Source organism: Moschus berezovskii, chromosome 7, assembly GCF_049115385.1.
Source record: "Moschus berezovskii isolate FMDL1 chromosome 7, NW_MosBer_1.0, whole genome shotgun sequence".
Classification (NCBI taxonomy): Eukaryota; Metazoa; Chordata; class Mammalia; order Artiodactyla; family Moschidae; genus Moschus; species Moschus berezovskii.
In genome coordinates this window covers 86,120,081-86,133,045 of record NC_142466.1, presented here as the reverse complement: position 1 = coordinate 86,133,045, position 12,965 = coordinate 86,120,081, and positions in this window count along the sequence as shown.

Sequence of the window (12,965 nt, the reverse complement as noted above, 5' to 3'; positions counted from 1 at the left end):
TGAGGAGGTGACAGTTGAGCAGAGGCCTGAAGGAAGTGAGGGAGGAACCTGCAGGGGAAGGAAAGCAGGCCTGAGGACCCAAGTTGGGTTAAAATTTTTGTTACCACATAGAGATGGTTCTGGGAGGAGTCTCCCAGGAGAGAAATGGAATATTAACATCAGTCTTCTTCATTTTAAACATTTAAAGTGAACTATGAAAATGATACACAGGAAAAGTGTGATATGGGACTTCCTATTTCCACTGCTACTTTGAGCCCTTTTCCTTGCAAGCCATCCTTCCTTGTTGACTTGGTTTCTAGAACTACATCTGCATCAATCAGGATACATGGAGTGTCAGCAACAGAAATCTTGACTAAGTTTTATCTTACATAAATGAAGTCTGGAGGTAGAAAGTTTTGGGGTTGGTTTAGCAACATAACAACTTTTCTCTCACAGGGATAAGATGACAACAATAACTCCAAGCATCCCCCAAAGGTGCCCGAAACAGGAAGGAAGGTGAAGGCCAGAAATGAAGCTCTCCCTCTTTCCAGCTCTCCCTTTATTTACAGGACAAAGATCTCCTCTGCAAAGTCCTGCTTATGCCTCATGGACTGGTACTCAATCAACTGCCCTTCCCTGAAGATTATCAGCAAATGGTAATAGAACAGTCCCATTGACTTGCATGGAGCTTGGCTCATCCTCAGAGGCTGAGGGAGGGGTTTCGCTACTCTGAGCTTGTTGTGGCCAAACCAAACTGATTTGTATTGACTATGGAAGGAGGAATAATTGCTGAGGAGTATGTCTGTCACACCAGCACAACCACGAATCCTCTCAAGTTAGGTCATAGAAGAGATGAGTACTTTCTTTCCTGACCAGATGTGGCTCCTCACTGATGCATTTCCTGACAAACCTAGAGGGTGGACTTACCTTGTCCTAAGCTGGGTTACCTCTGAAGCTGACCTGAGGCAAAGATTCAAGTGCAAAGAGCTTCTTTAGGAGATGCATGGAACATTGACAAAGATGAGGAAAGTGATACAGAGATGGGAAGGCAGTCAATCAAGGATGAATTGGTACACTAGTTCAGGGTGAGCAACTGGAGCTTAATCTTGGGGAAACTGGGAAATAAAAGAAAGCACATGCTTCAGAATGATTTCACTTAGAGGTGAGGAACCTGAGGTATTTACCCTCCAACTCTCATTGGTCATTGGTGAGGGTTGCTTTGGAGATGTGCTAATTTTCCAGCACTCCGGGCCTGCACATGTTGGTAGGGCAATCTTCTATGGCTCTGGAAAAAGCTCTCAAGTTCAGAGATGCAGATAATTTGTGGTGGAGGTCATCCAAAGCACAAAGAGATGGTAGGATCTGGGGGATGTGAAAGGGGGAGTCACAGCATTTGCCACAAACTCTGCCTCTAAAGATGAGGAGCCCCTTCCTTAACGAGCACTCAAGTGCTTGGTGGAATGATTCTAACTTATATCTGTAACTTTATCTGTGGCCACCAGACATTGTACGCTCATCAAAATGAGGATGGAGCAGACATATAATTTTGTTGATGCAGCATTCTGCATGACACTGAGTATAACTATTCTCTTATGTGCATTTTGTTGGTGTCATGTCAAGAATAAGAGTGACTCCATATATATCACAACATTTGGGCCAGTAGTTCTTATCATAACTAGTTTATATGTTGATACAACTTTTCCAGTAATACCAGTAAGTCAAGGGATAAACTCCTTAAGGAGCACAACTTGTGTAACGTGGGGTAAACCTACACCACACCAAGGAAATGGAGATTGGGTGGATCCACATAATTTGATTATGGTAGAGGCTCAGGTGGTAATGTGCCTGCAATGCAGGAGACCCAGGTTCAATCCCTGGGTTGGGGAGATCCCCTGGAGAAGGGAATGACTACCCACTCCAGTATTCTTGCCTGGAGAATCCCATGGACAGAAGAACCTGGCAGGCTACAGTCCATGGGGTGACAAAGAGTTGAACAGGACTGAGCAAAGAACACTTTCACTTTCTTCAGTCAGCCCAGTGAAAAAATTCAGTATTGCAAATTCCAGAACATAATCACATTTTACATCTAGAGATTTCCTTGTGTCTCCTTTGAATCCAAATGAGAAGAAGCATAACAATTTCCAAGGTCTATATGGAACATAAGCTATTTTATGAATGCAGACTAATCCATTGAGGATACAAGTAATGTTGAAGAGGCATCCCCAAAAAACCTTGCTTTTGATGTAATCTAGTCAAATGGATTATTTTTCCCCTCCTGCCCCACCCCCACCTTCCCTGGTTCATTTTTGCCAAAGTGAGTTTCCATATGTTTCATCTAAATCAGTCACATTCAGAGAAATCATTCAAATTATCTGTGGGCACAGATACTTTTCTTTCATTTGTGGCCTGAAGGTGGGTGGCTATAGGGAGTGGAAAACGATGGTGGGCTTTTCTCCAAACCCCAATCTTTGGCTTGCTGTAATTCTCTGAGCTCTCTGCATCTCTAGCTCTATTCTCTACCAGAGGGAAATAGCCATAGTAAATTGCAAAGATTATTCAATTTCAGTCCACTTTAAGTGCCCTTAAAGGGAGACTGTACTCATGACTTCTCAAGGGATAGGCGATGCATCTTGCCACGAATAAAGTGCTGGTTGAGAGGTTTTAAATCACATTTTAGCTTGGAAGACTAATATTGGAGGCAGTCCTCTTCCTAAAAAGTAATACCATCTGTGTCACTGACTGTACAGAGCACAGAGTTGGGGGTGGGGGAGAGACCAGAGCTAACTTGTTTAAAGCACAGAACCATTCCATGACTGTCTTTCAAGAGACGTAAATGCCTTACCCTGATTAATACAGACCGTCATTGCATTTTACACTTAGTGGCAGAGATGCAATTACTTTCTGTGTCTCCCTAAGTCACCTTTTATCAGTCAACCTGAAATATACACACATCTGAATCCAAATGAAGCACTGCATTTGATATATGCTTGAAAAAGAAATTTCTGTTGACTGTATTTATTTAATGCTTTGTTTGATTTTCACCTTTCTCATCAAAGTTCATCTTTATCGAGTGACCATTTATGGAGTACTCACATCTGAATGTCCTAGATAGGGAATTATTCTTGACTCCCCTTACCCCTCGACGTGGTTTCTGTTTTCAAATGAATGGGTACACTGAATATTTTGTAGATTTCGTTGCTCTTTGGATTCTATAATCTCCATGGTCTCTTGGAAAGGACTCAACTCAGTTCCACGCACCCTTGCTGAGCACAGACTGTGCCTGATGTTGGGGTAAGAAACCAGCTAGCCTGTCTGGAATCCTACACCGCTGCCAGCCTCTCATAGAGACCACCCACAGCAGTATCCCCACAGACACTTAGCTCTGTCCCAGGAACAACAGGGAAGAAGCAGGTAAGGAAGGAAGGGAAAAAAGAAGAAATGAAAGAAAGAGGGAAGGTAGGAAGGAAGGAATCAGGGTCTAAAAATTTCATATTGTTCAGAGCAGAAACCATCATGTATGTGATAGGAATGTAGTCAAGGAGGAGGCAAACATCTTGTCTTTCCCATTTGCATCTGTGAGGATTACTCCGCCGGACAACATTCCATGTTGTGGACAGCATGATACACCCTGACTCCTTCAATTTCAGCTCTAAATGTTTTTGAGATCAGTGAATCTAAAAAACTTCCATGCAGATGAAGTGGCTCATGTCCAACCCTAGCTGTTCCCTTTCTGCTTCCACAGCCACCTTGGCTTGGGGGTGGGGTGGGGGGAATCTGTGCCTCTCTGCCTTCCTTCTTGCTCTCTCCTCTAACTGGCTGGACAGGATTCCCACAACAACCACCCAGCTAGCCCTGTCAGACTGACTTATCTCACAGGCTAAGGTTTCCCCGGTGGCTTAGAAGGCAAAGAATCTGCCTGCAATGCAGGTTCGATCCCTGGGTTGAGAAGATTCCCCTGGAGAAGGGAAGGGCTATCCACTCCAGTATTCTTGCCTGGAGAATCCTATGGACAGAGGAGCCTGGTGGGCTACAGTCCATGGGGTCACAAGAGTCAGACATGAGTGAGCAAGTAACACTTTCACTTTCAAGGTGTGGAAGTTGACTGTGACCTGTGCAGACAACAGAGTCTGGAATTAAGTTGGGATTAATGTGTCTTTTAGATTGCCCTTATTAATTTTTTAATGTAGTTATTATTTCAGTTCAGTTCAGTTCAGTCGCTCAGTCGTGTCCAACTCTCTGTGACCCCATGAATCACCCTGCCTATTTCTAAAGCATCTTTGATGAGTGACAATAAAAGAAAGAAAAGTAATTAGACTCATTTAATAAGGAATGAAAACTTATATATGAAATTATAAACCCAGGCTAAAATAGCTACTATTATTATAATACTCACTTTAGTAATGAGTTCTTGCTGCTGCTGCAGTGCTGCTGCTGCTGCTGCGTCACTTCAGTCGTGTCTGACTCTGTGTGACCCCATAGACAGAAGCCCACCACGGTCCCCCATCCCTGGGATTCTCCAGGCAAGAACACTGGAGTGGGTTGCCATTTCCTTCTCCAATAATGAGTTCTTAGGCAATCAAAAATGTAAAATGAAGTGAGGATTAAATTTTAATCATCTGATGATAAAAAGGATACATGCTCATTCACCAGGAGGTGAGTTTTCTCCCTAGATCACTAACTCTTAATTGAAATTTACTACATGGATCCTTGAATACAGGCAGAGACTAACAAACATTTTTACTGGTGATATCTTTCAAGTTGTAGTTTTTTAAAATATGTCTGTCCCTCATAGAGTGAAGAAAGCTGATTGGTTCCAATAGGAGAATGGAGGTCTTTTTTAGTTTTTCAGTTTTATTAATACTTCATCTGAGCTGTATCTCACTCATGCCAGAAACATGGACATGAACTTTTTAGTAGGAAGAATGATGGATGGCCCACTTTGTCATTCCAGGCTCTTAAAGAGCTTATGACACGCTTTACTTGCAAGGGTATCTTGTCATGGTTACATAGTTACATGGTTACACAGTAAGAATTATTTTATGTTTCCCAAAGGAATTCTCGTATGTTTTTTCCTTTTAATTTTTTCCTCTTTATTGGTATAAAATTGACATATAGCATTGTGTGAGTTTAAGGTATAGAACTTGATGATTCGATACACATATATTGGGCAATGATTATGACAATATAGTTGGCACCTCCATCTGGGCTTCCCTGCTGAAATAGTTATAAAGAATCCCCTGCCAATGCAAGAGTTGCAAGAGACGTGGGTTTGATTCCTGGCTTGGGAAGAACACTTAGAGCCAGGGAATGGCAACTCACTCCACTATTCTTGCCTGGAAAATTCCACGGACAGAGGAACCTGGCAGGCTACAGTCCAAAGGGTCACAAAAGAATCAGACACAACTGAGCACACACACAAAGCCCACAATACCTCCATCACCCCACATAATTCTTCTTTTTTTTGGTGGTGAGAACATTTAAGATCTACTCTCTTAGAAACTTTCAAGTATATAAGAAGCATTGTTAACTAGAGTCACCATGCTGAACCTATTTATCTTATAACTGGAAGTTTGTACCCTTTGACTGTTATCTTCCCATTTCCCTTCCACCGCCCCCTAGTCCTTGGCAACCACCACTCTACTATCTGTTCCTATGAGTTTGGCATCTTTATATTTCATATATAAATGAAATCATACAGTATTTGTCTCTCTCTGTTGGACTTTATTTCACTGAGCATAATGCCCTCAAGTCCATTCATGTAGTCACAAATGTCAAGATTTCCTTCTTTTTATGGCTGAATGATATTCTTTTGAACATACACACCACAATTTCTTTATTCCTCTATTGAAGATCACTTAAGTTGTTTCCATGTCTTGGCTATTGTGGAAATGGGAGTGGGGATATTTCTTGGAGGTAGCAATTTCAATTAGGGATTCTTGAAATTGCCTCTCCTGACTCATCCTCAAGGTCCTTGGAATAAGAATTGGTGGACCTTTAGTGCTTAGGTCTGTTCCTAAAAGTCTCTGATTATTTTCAGGGAAAACTCCAGGCCTGCCTAACATCTTTTGCATCCTGCTGAGAGCGTGGTACTCTGTAACCCGAGGGGTCACTTCTGGTATCTGCTGATACTGAGTGCTGGTGCTTGAATCACATAGCAGAAGTGAACCAAGCTTTTGGACCGAAACTCAGAATTAGGTATCATTTCATTTCAGCAGTCGGTGCCACAACTAATTTTGGTGATCCTTAGTATTTGACAAAAATGTTCATCATGAATATTTAGAGGATTTAATGTTTAAAGTTCTGCCTAGTGCAATGACATCACAAATGAATAATACTGCATGTCCCAACTTCAAAGGCTGACAAATAGTTTGATGAAAGCAGCAAATCGAGTCTGGCTCAGAGCCACTTATGCAGCAGACATAGATCCCAGATGTCAAATGTTAAATATCATTTAAGAACGGTAGTGCACTAAAGCAGCAGAACATTTTACTGGGGTAGGCAATATTGTCCCAGTCAGGAGAGAACACAAGAATGAAATGACATGGGGGATAAAAACACATGAAAAACATTTAATAACCCTCAGAACATATGGAAATTAATGATATTCAAAGCTTGCCGAATAGCAAGATTTTTCAGCTTAAAATAATCTTCCTGCTGATGCTCAGTTCCTGGAGGGCTCCCAAAACGCCACAGAGAAAATTAGATGCAAGCCAAAAAAGCAAATCTTTGAGATTCAGGGAAGGGTTAGAAATAAAGTAGAATTATTTTTGACTAGTTGAAGAGACAGTGACACAAATACAACACCAGATTGAGACTTGGGTCCATGCCCCAGTTTCCTCCATACCCATTCTAATTGGTCTTGGACAAGATTCTTGTCCTTAGTTTATTTGTAAGGTGGAGTTTTATTTTATTAATGTTTTAGATCTTTTATATCTTTAAAACCATATAATCTATGCATATGACAAAACCTGATAGCCTGATAGACTTCTATCTATACTAAATCTGTACTGAAGTAATAAATGTCCCCCCTGACTACCCAGTGCTTGGAAATCTGATGAGATTTCATAGCAGAAGGAAGGGCTGCTCCTCTTTGGAGCTCAACTACCACTATTTCAGGCTGCCCCAAGAACAGAACATGGTGTGGGGAAATGACCAGTGAACAAATGGAGCGCTAATCTCCTGGAAGCTGTATGTAACCACTTTATCCATTCATTCTCATCTATTGCTGCTTGAAATGGGGATTAAATTGACTAATAGGGTCTGCAACCCTAAATCCCAGGAGTGAAGTTTCTCCAATGACTGAGTTCTCTAGCTTAAAAAAAAAAAAAGGCGCTCCCCAGGGCCGGGTGAATGCACTCAATGGTGACATATATGAATCTCTTACACTCATTGACTATAATTGAATCGGAGTTTCAAAATCCTTGAACTCTGTCTTCCATTTAACCCTAGGACCTTACCGGCAAACAAGATGCCTTCTAGAGAGTGGACCAAACCAGAAAGCTTTTAACTTCTGGATTCAAGAACAACAGACTTTCAAAGAGCTTTGAGGCCTGTGAGAATCATGGAAGTGTTGGGAGGTCACCAGCAGATTTCTGAATTATTAACACATGTTTAACAATTAAAGAACAACATAGTGACAGGCTATCAAGGCAATTAATTATTTAGTTGTACAAAGTAAAGAGTGGAAAAAGAGATTAAGTATAGTGGATATGACTCTTAGGCTGTGAAGAAATGCTCGTCATAAAACTTTTCTTATTTGAAATCAAATCACATCAGATTCCACACCCCCACCTCATTCCGCAGGGCTGGTGCAAGTTTAATCTCAGGTGAGATTATTAGCATACTTTCTCCATCTATTTCCAGGGTCATGTATAAGATCTTATTGAGAAAGGGAGCTGAGGATCAGTAGTCCAAGACTACTGGGTCTGGCTCTTCCAGGAGCTCTGGAATTCTGAGTTATGCTTTGGGAAAGGAAAATTGCTTAAGGCTTGAACTTAGGTGTACCCACCACTTCATTGCCTCTCAAAGGAAGTGAGGGAGCCAGCTGTGAATGGGAACCCAGCAGCCCTTCAGCCAACTTAGGGCCATCTCAGTTCTTCTCTGCTGCACATTTTCCCTCAGTTCAGTTCAGTTCAGTTGCTCAGTCGAGTCCGACTCTTTGCGATCCCATGAATCTCAGCACACCAGGCCTCCCTGTCCATCACCAACTCCTGGAGTTCACTCAAACTCATGTCCATTGAGTCGGTGATGCCATCCAGCCATCTCATTCTCTGTTGTCCCCTTCTCCTCCTGCCTCCAATCCTTCCCATCATCAGACTATTTTCCAGTGAGTCAACCCATCGCATGAGGTGGCCAAAGTATTGGAGCTTCAGCTTTAGCATCAGTCTTTCCAATGAACACCCAGGATTGATCTCCTTTAGAATGGACTGGTTGGATCTCCTTGCAGAGCAAGGGACTCTCAAGAGTCTTCTCCAGCACCACAGTTCAAAAGCATCAATTCTTCGGTGATCAGCTTTCTTCACAGTCCAACTCTCACATCCATACATGACCACTGGAAAAACATTAGCCTTGACTAAACGGACCTTTGTTGGCAAAGTAATGTCTCTGCTTTTTAATATACTATCTAGGTTGGTCATAACTTTCCTTCCAATGAGCAAGCGTCTTTTAATTTCATGGCTGCAATCAGCATCTGCAGTGATTTTGGAGCCCCAAAAAATAAAGTCTGACACTGTTTCCACTGTTTTTCCATCTATTTCCCATGAAGTGATGGGACCAGATGCCATGATCTTTGTTGTCTGAATGTTGAGCTTCAAACCAACCTTTTCACTCTCCTCTTTCATTTTCATCAAGAGGCTTTTTAGTTTCTCTTCACTTTCTGCCATAAGGGTGGTGTCATCTGCATATCTGAGGTGATTGATATTTCTCCCGGCAATCTTGATTCCAGCTGTGCTTCTTCCAGCCCAGCGTTCCTCATGATGTACTCTGAATATAAGTTAAATAAGCAGGGTGACAATATACAACCTCGATGTACTCCTTTTCCTATTTGGAACCAGTCTGTTGTTCCATGTCCAGTTCTAACTGTTGCTTCCTGACCTGCATACAGGTTTCTCAAGAGGCAGGTCAGGTGGTCTGGTACTCCCATCTCTTTTGGAATGTTCCACAGTTTCTTGTGATCCACACAGTCAAAGGCTTTGGCATAGTCAATGAAGCAGAAATAGATGTTTTTCTGGAACTCTCTTGCTTTCTCCATGAACCAGCGGATGTTGGCAATTTGATCTCTGGTGCCTCTGCCTTTTCTAAAACCTGCTTGAACATCTGGGAGTTCACGGTTCACATATTGCTGAAGTCTGGCTTGGAGAATTTTGAGCATGACTTTACTAGCGTGTGAGATGAGTGCAATTGTGCGGTAGTTTGAGCATTCTTTGGCATTGCCTTTCTTTGGGATTGGAATTAAGACTGACCTTTTCCAGTCCTGTGGCCACTGCTGAGTTTTCCAAATCTGCTGGCATATTGAGTGCAGCACTTTCACAGCATCGTCTTTCAGTATTTGAAATAGCTCAATTGGAATTCCATCACCTCCACTAATTTTGTTCTTAGTGATGCTCTCTAAGTCCCACTTGACTTCACATTCCAAGACGTCTGGCTCCAGGTGAGTGATCATGCCATCGTGATTATCTTCGTCGTGAAGATCTTTTTTGTACAGTTCTTCTGTGTATTCTTGCCACCTCTTCTTAATATCTTCTGCTTCTGTTAGGTCCATACCATTTCTGACCTTTATCAAGCCCATCTTTGCATGAAATATGCCCTTGATATCTCTAATTTTCTTGAAGAGATCTCTTGTTTTTCCTATTCTGTTGTTTTCCTCTATTTCTTTGCATTGATCACTGAGGAAGGCTTTCTTATCTTTCCTTGCTATTCTTTGGAACTCTGCATTTAGATGCTTATATCTTTCCTTTCCTCCTTTGCTTTTCGCTTCTCTTCTTTTCACAGCTATTTGTAAGGCCTCCTCAGACAGCCATTTTGCTTTTTTGCATTTCTTTTCCATGTGGATGGTCTTGGTCCCTGTCTCCTGTACAATGTCATGAACCTCCGTCCATAGTTCATCAGGCACTCTGTCTATCAGATCTAGTCCCTTAAATCTATTTCTCACTTCCAGTGTATAATCATAAGGGATTTGACTTAGGTCATATCTGAATGGTCTAGTGGTTTTCCCTACTTTCTTCAATTTCAGTCTGAATTTGGCAATAAGGAGTTCATGATCTGAGCCACAGTCAGCTCCTCGTCTTGTTTTTGGTAACTGTATAGACCTGCTACCATCCCCTCTGAACTGCCTACCCCAATCTCTTCAAAAACTCAGACTTTCATAAGAGAATGAAAGAGTCGTTGTCTTCCAGAAGCTTTGTCATTTGTTGGTTTTGCCTAGCAAAACAACTTTCTCTAGATTCAGGAAGCACAAAAGCCCAGCTACCTGCATGGAATTTCAGGCGGAGATGAGTGTGAGGGAAAAGACACTGTAAGGACACGACCAAATTAGCGCATCAAGCTATTCCATACTCTCACACTAGACCCCATCCTCTTCCCCAATAATATTGGGATTCCTTCCGCTCAGATGTCCAGGGCTCTTTCGTAAGCAACTCTCCCACACAAAGCTAGGGGTGTGTTCTTACCCAGAGTTTTCAAGGGCCGAGTGTGTGAGCCCAGGTTCAAGGCAGCATTTTGCCTCTTGACGTGAGGAGGTGGCTCTGAGCAGCAGAGCAAATGTATTGATAGGGTATCTGGATGGCTAGTGATTCCTAAGTATGAGAGCAAGAGAAGATGGAAGACTGCAGTTTCAACGTTCCTTGGCGAGGAGGATCCTTCATCAAAGAGTTTATGACTAACATTCAGGATGAACTAATGCAAAATGTTGCAGCGCCACGGCGGCCATCTGGGAAGGAACCGAGGGCTCCCTGGCTGCCGTGGAACTGAGAGGCCTGAGGTTATGACAGTCAAGTTCGTGGAAAACCATCTAACCGAATCCCCAAGAATGACCTCCTCTCTTCTCACCCCTCTAATAAAATTTCCTCTGACTTCAAGGTTTTTTTATTTTGGTCCCTTAGTAAAATAGAAATTAAATAATTCTTACATTTCTTTATTTAAGGTTTGTCTTCTTTATAAGCTCCATGAGCACAGGGGCCAATATTTGACTTGATCTTCCTTGGATTTCCAGCACCTAGCACAGAGCTTAGGGCACAATAGGTGCTCAATAAATATTTTGGCTGGGTGAATGAATAATCCAGGTCAAGAACATTTTTATTCTAAAGATGTCCCTAGTCACTTAGCCCAGAGAACAATCTCTCTTCCTTTGCGTGTCCAGAGCACTAGTTACTTGTGTGATCGAGTTGTCACAGAACGTAAAATGCCTTGCATCTTACACGTGCCCAGTACAAGTACCTGCAAGCTCCCATTGGCAGTTTGTAAGGTCACAGAGGGCAGAACTGCTGACTCACAAGGCTCTGATTCTCTATGGCAGTAGCACTGAGCTCTGAGCCTAGTAGGAGCCTGATACACAGTATTTACAGATAATTGTTCTGTTTAGAAATAAATGTTTGGCATTCAGCCTTTTCTTGCAAATGGGGCTATTCATGTAATGAAAATCCTTTTGCTAGAAATCAGCTATAGATCCTTCTGCTACAGAACAATATATGCATTTGTAGGGAAAAAAAAGCACTTTGTGTATTAAACATAAGAGAATTTATGGAGAAATCAGGACTGGGAGTAGGGAGTTCAAAACATGTACAACTCTGTAACCACACACCTTATGAAAACAAGAATTGCTACCTTAGCTGGAAAAGGCCTCATGGATACTAAAATGCACAAAACCAACAGGGTGCAGACGCCTGGCCTGTGGGCACTGAGAGAATGCATTTGGAAGTGAGCCCCTGAGCCCACCTGCCACCAATAGGGGACCCCGTGAGGCTGGGTGTGATGGAAGGGGAGCCCTCGCTGCAGGCACATATCTTAAGGTTTCTTAAAACCGAGCTGAAAGGGCTCTCTGCTTGTGCATCAGGCACCGTTCAGGATCTTTCCTTTGATGCTGGAAGTTCTTTCTGTTCGGTCTCCTTTTCCTAGGAAAATTCACCTATGAACCGATATGGTTCCCTTGTTTAATGACTGTGTGTGAACTATTTGTACAGAACAGATTGTACTTGTGTTTGATCTTGATCTACCTCCAATGTTCGAGAATGTAGTTCTACTCAAAACTATGGGTTTAAATATTTTCCTCTCACACCGTTTCCTAAAAATAATAATGACGACCATAGCAAGGAAAACTACTTCTTTCCACATCTACACCCTTAGGGATAAGCCTCATTTGGCTCAAAGTGTGGGCTGTCTTGGAGAATGCTCCCTTTGAGTTTGAAAAGAATGTGTATTCTGCTGCTGTTGGAAGAAGTAGTCTATGGATGTCACTCATACCCAATTCACTGATGGAAGTGTTGAGTTTGACTGTGTCCTTATAGATTTCCTGCCTGTTAGATCTGTCTTTTTCTGAGCAGGATATTGAAAATAATTTCCAACTGTGAGAGTGGACCTATGTATTTTTCCTTGCAGTTCTGTCAGTTTTTCCCCTATCATATTTTGATGCCCTATTGCCAGGCACATACTCCTTAAGAACTGCGATGTCTTCTTAGAGAATTAACCCCTTTATCATACTTAAAGCCCCTCTTTATCCCTTATAGCTTTCCTTGCTCTGAAGTCTGATCTGTCTGAAATTATTCTCCTGCCTTCTTTAGATTACTGTTAGCAAAGCATATCTTTCTCCCTCTGTGAGCTTTTAATTTATGATGTTTTCTATTTAAATGAGTTTCTTTGTAAACAATATACAGTTGGATCTTGTTTTTTGAGCCATTTTGATAACCTCTGTCTTTAGACTGGTGCATTTAGATCATTGATATTCAGAGAAGTTATTGATATAATTGGATTATATCTAACATATATTATTGTTT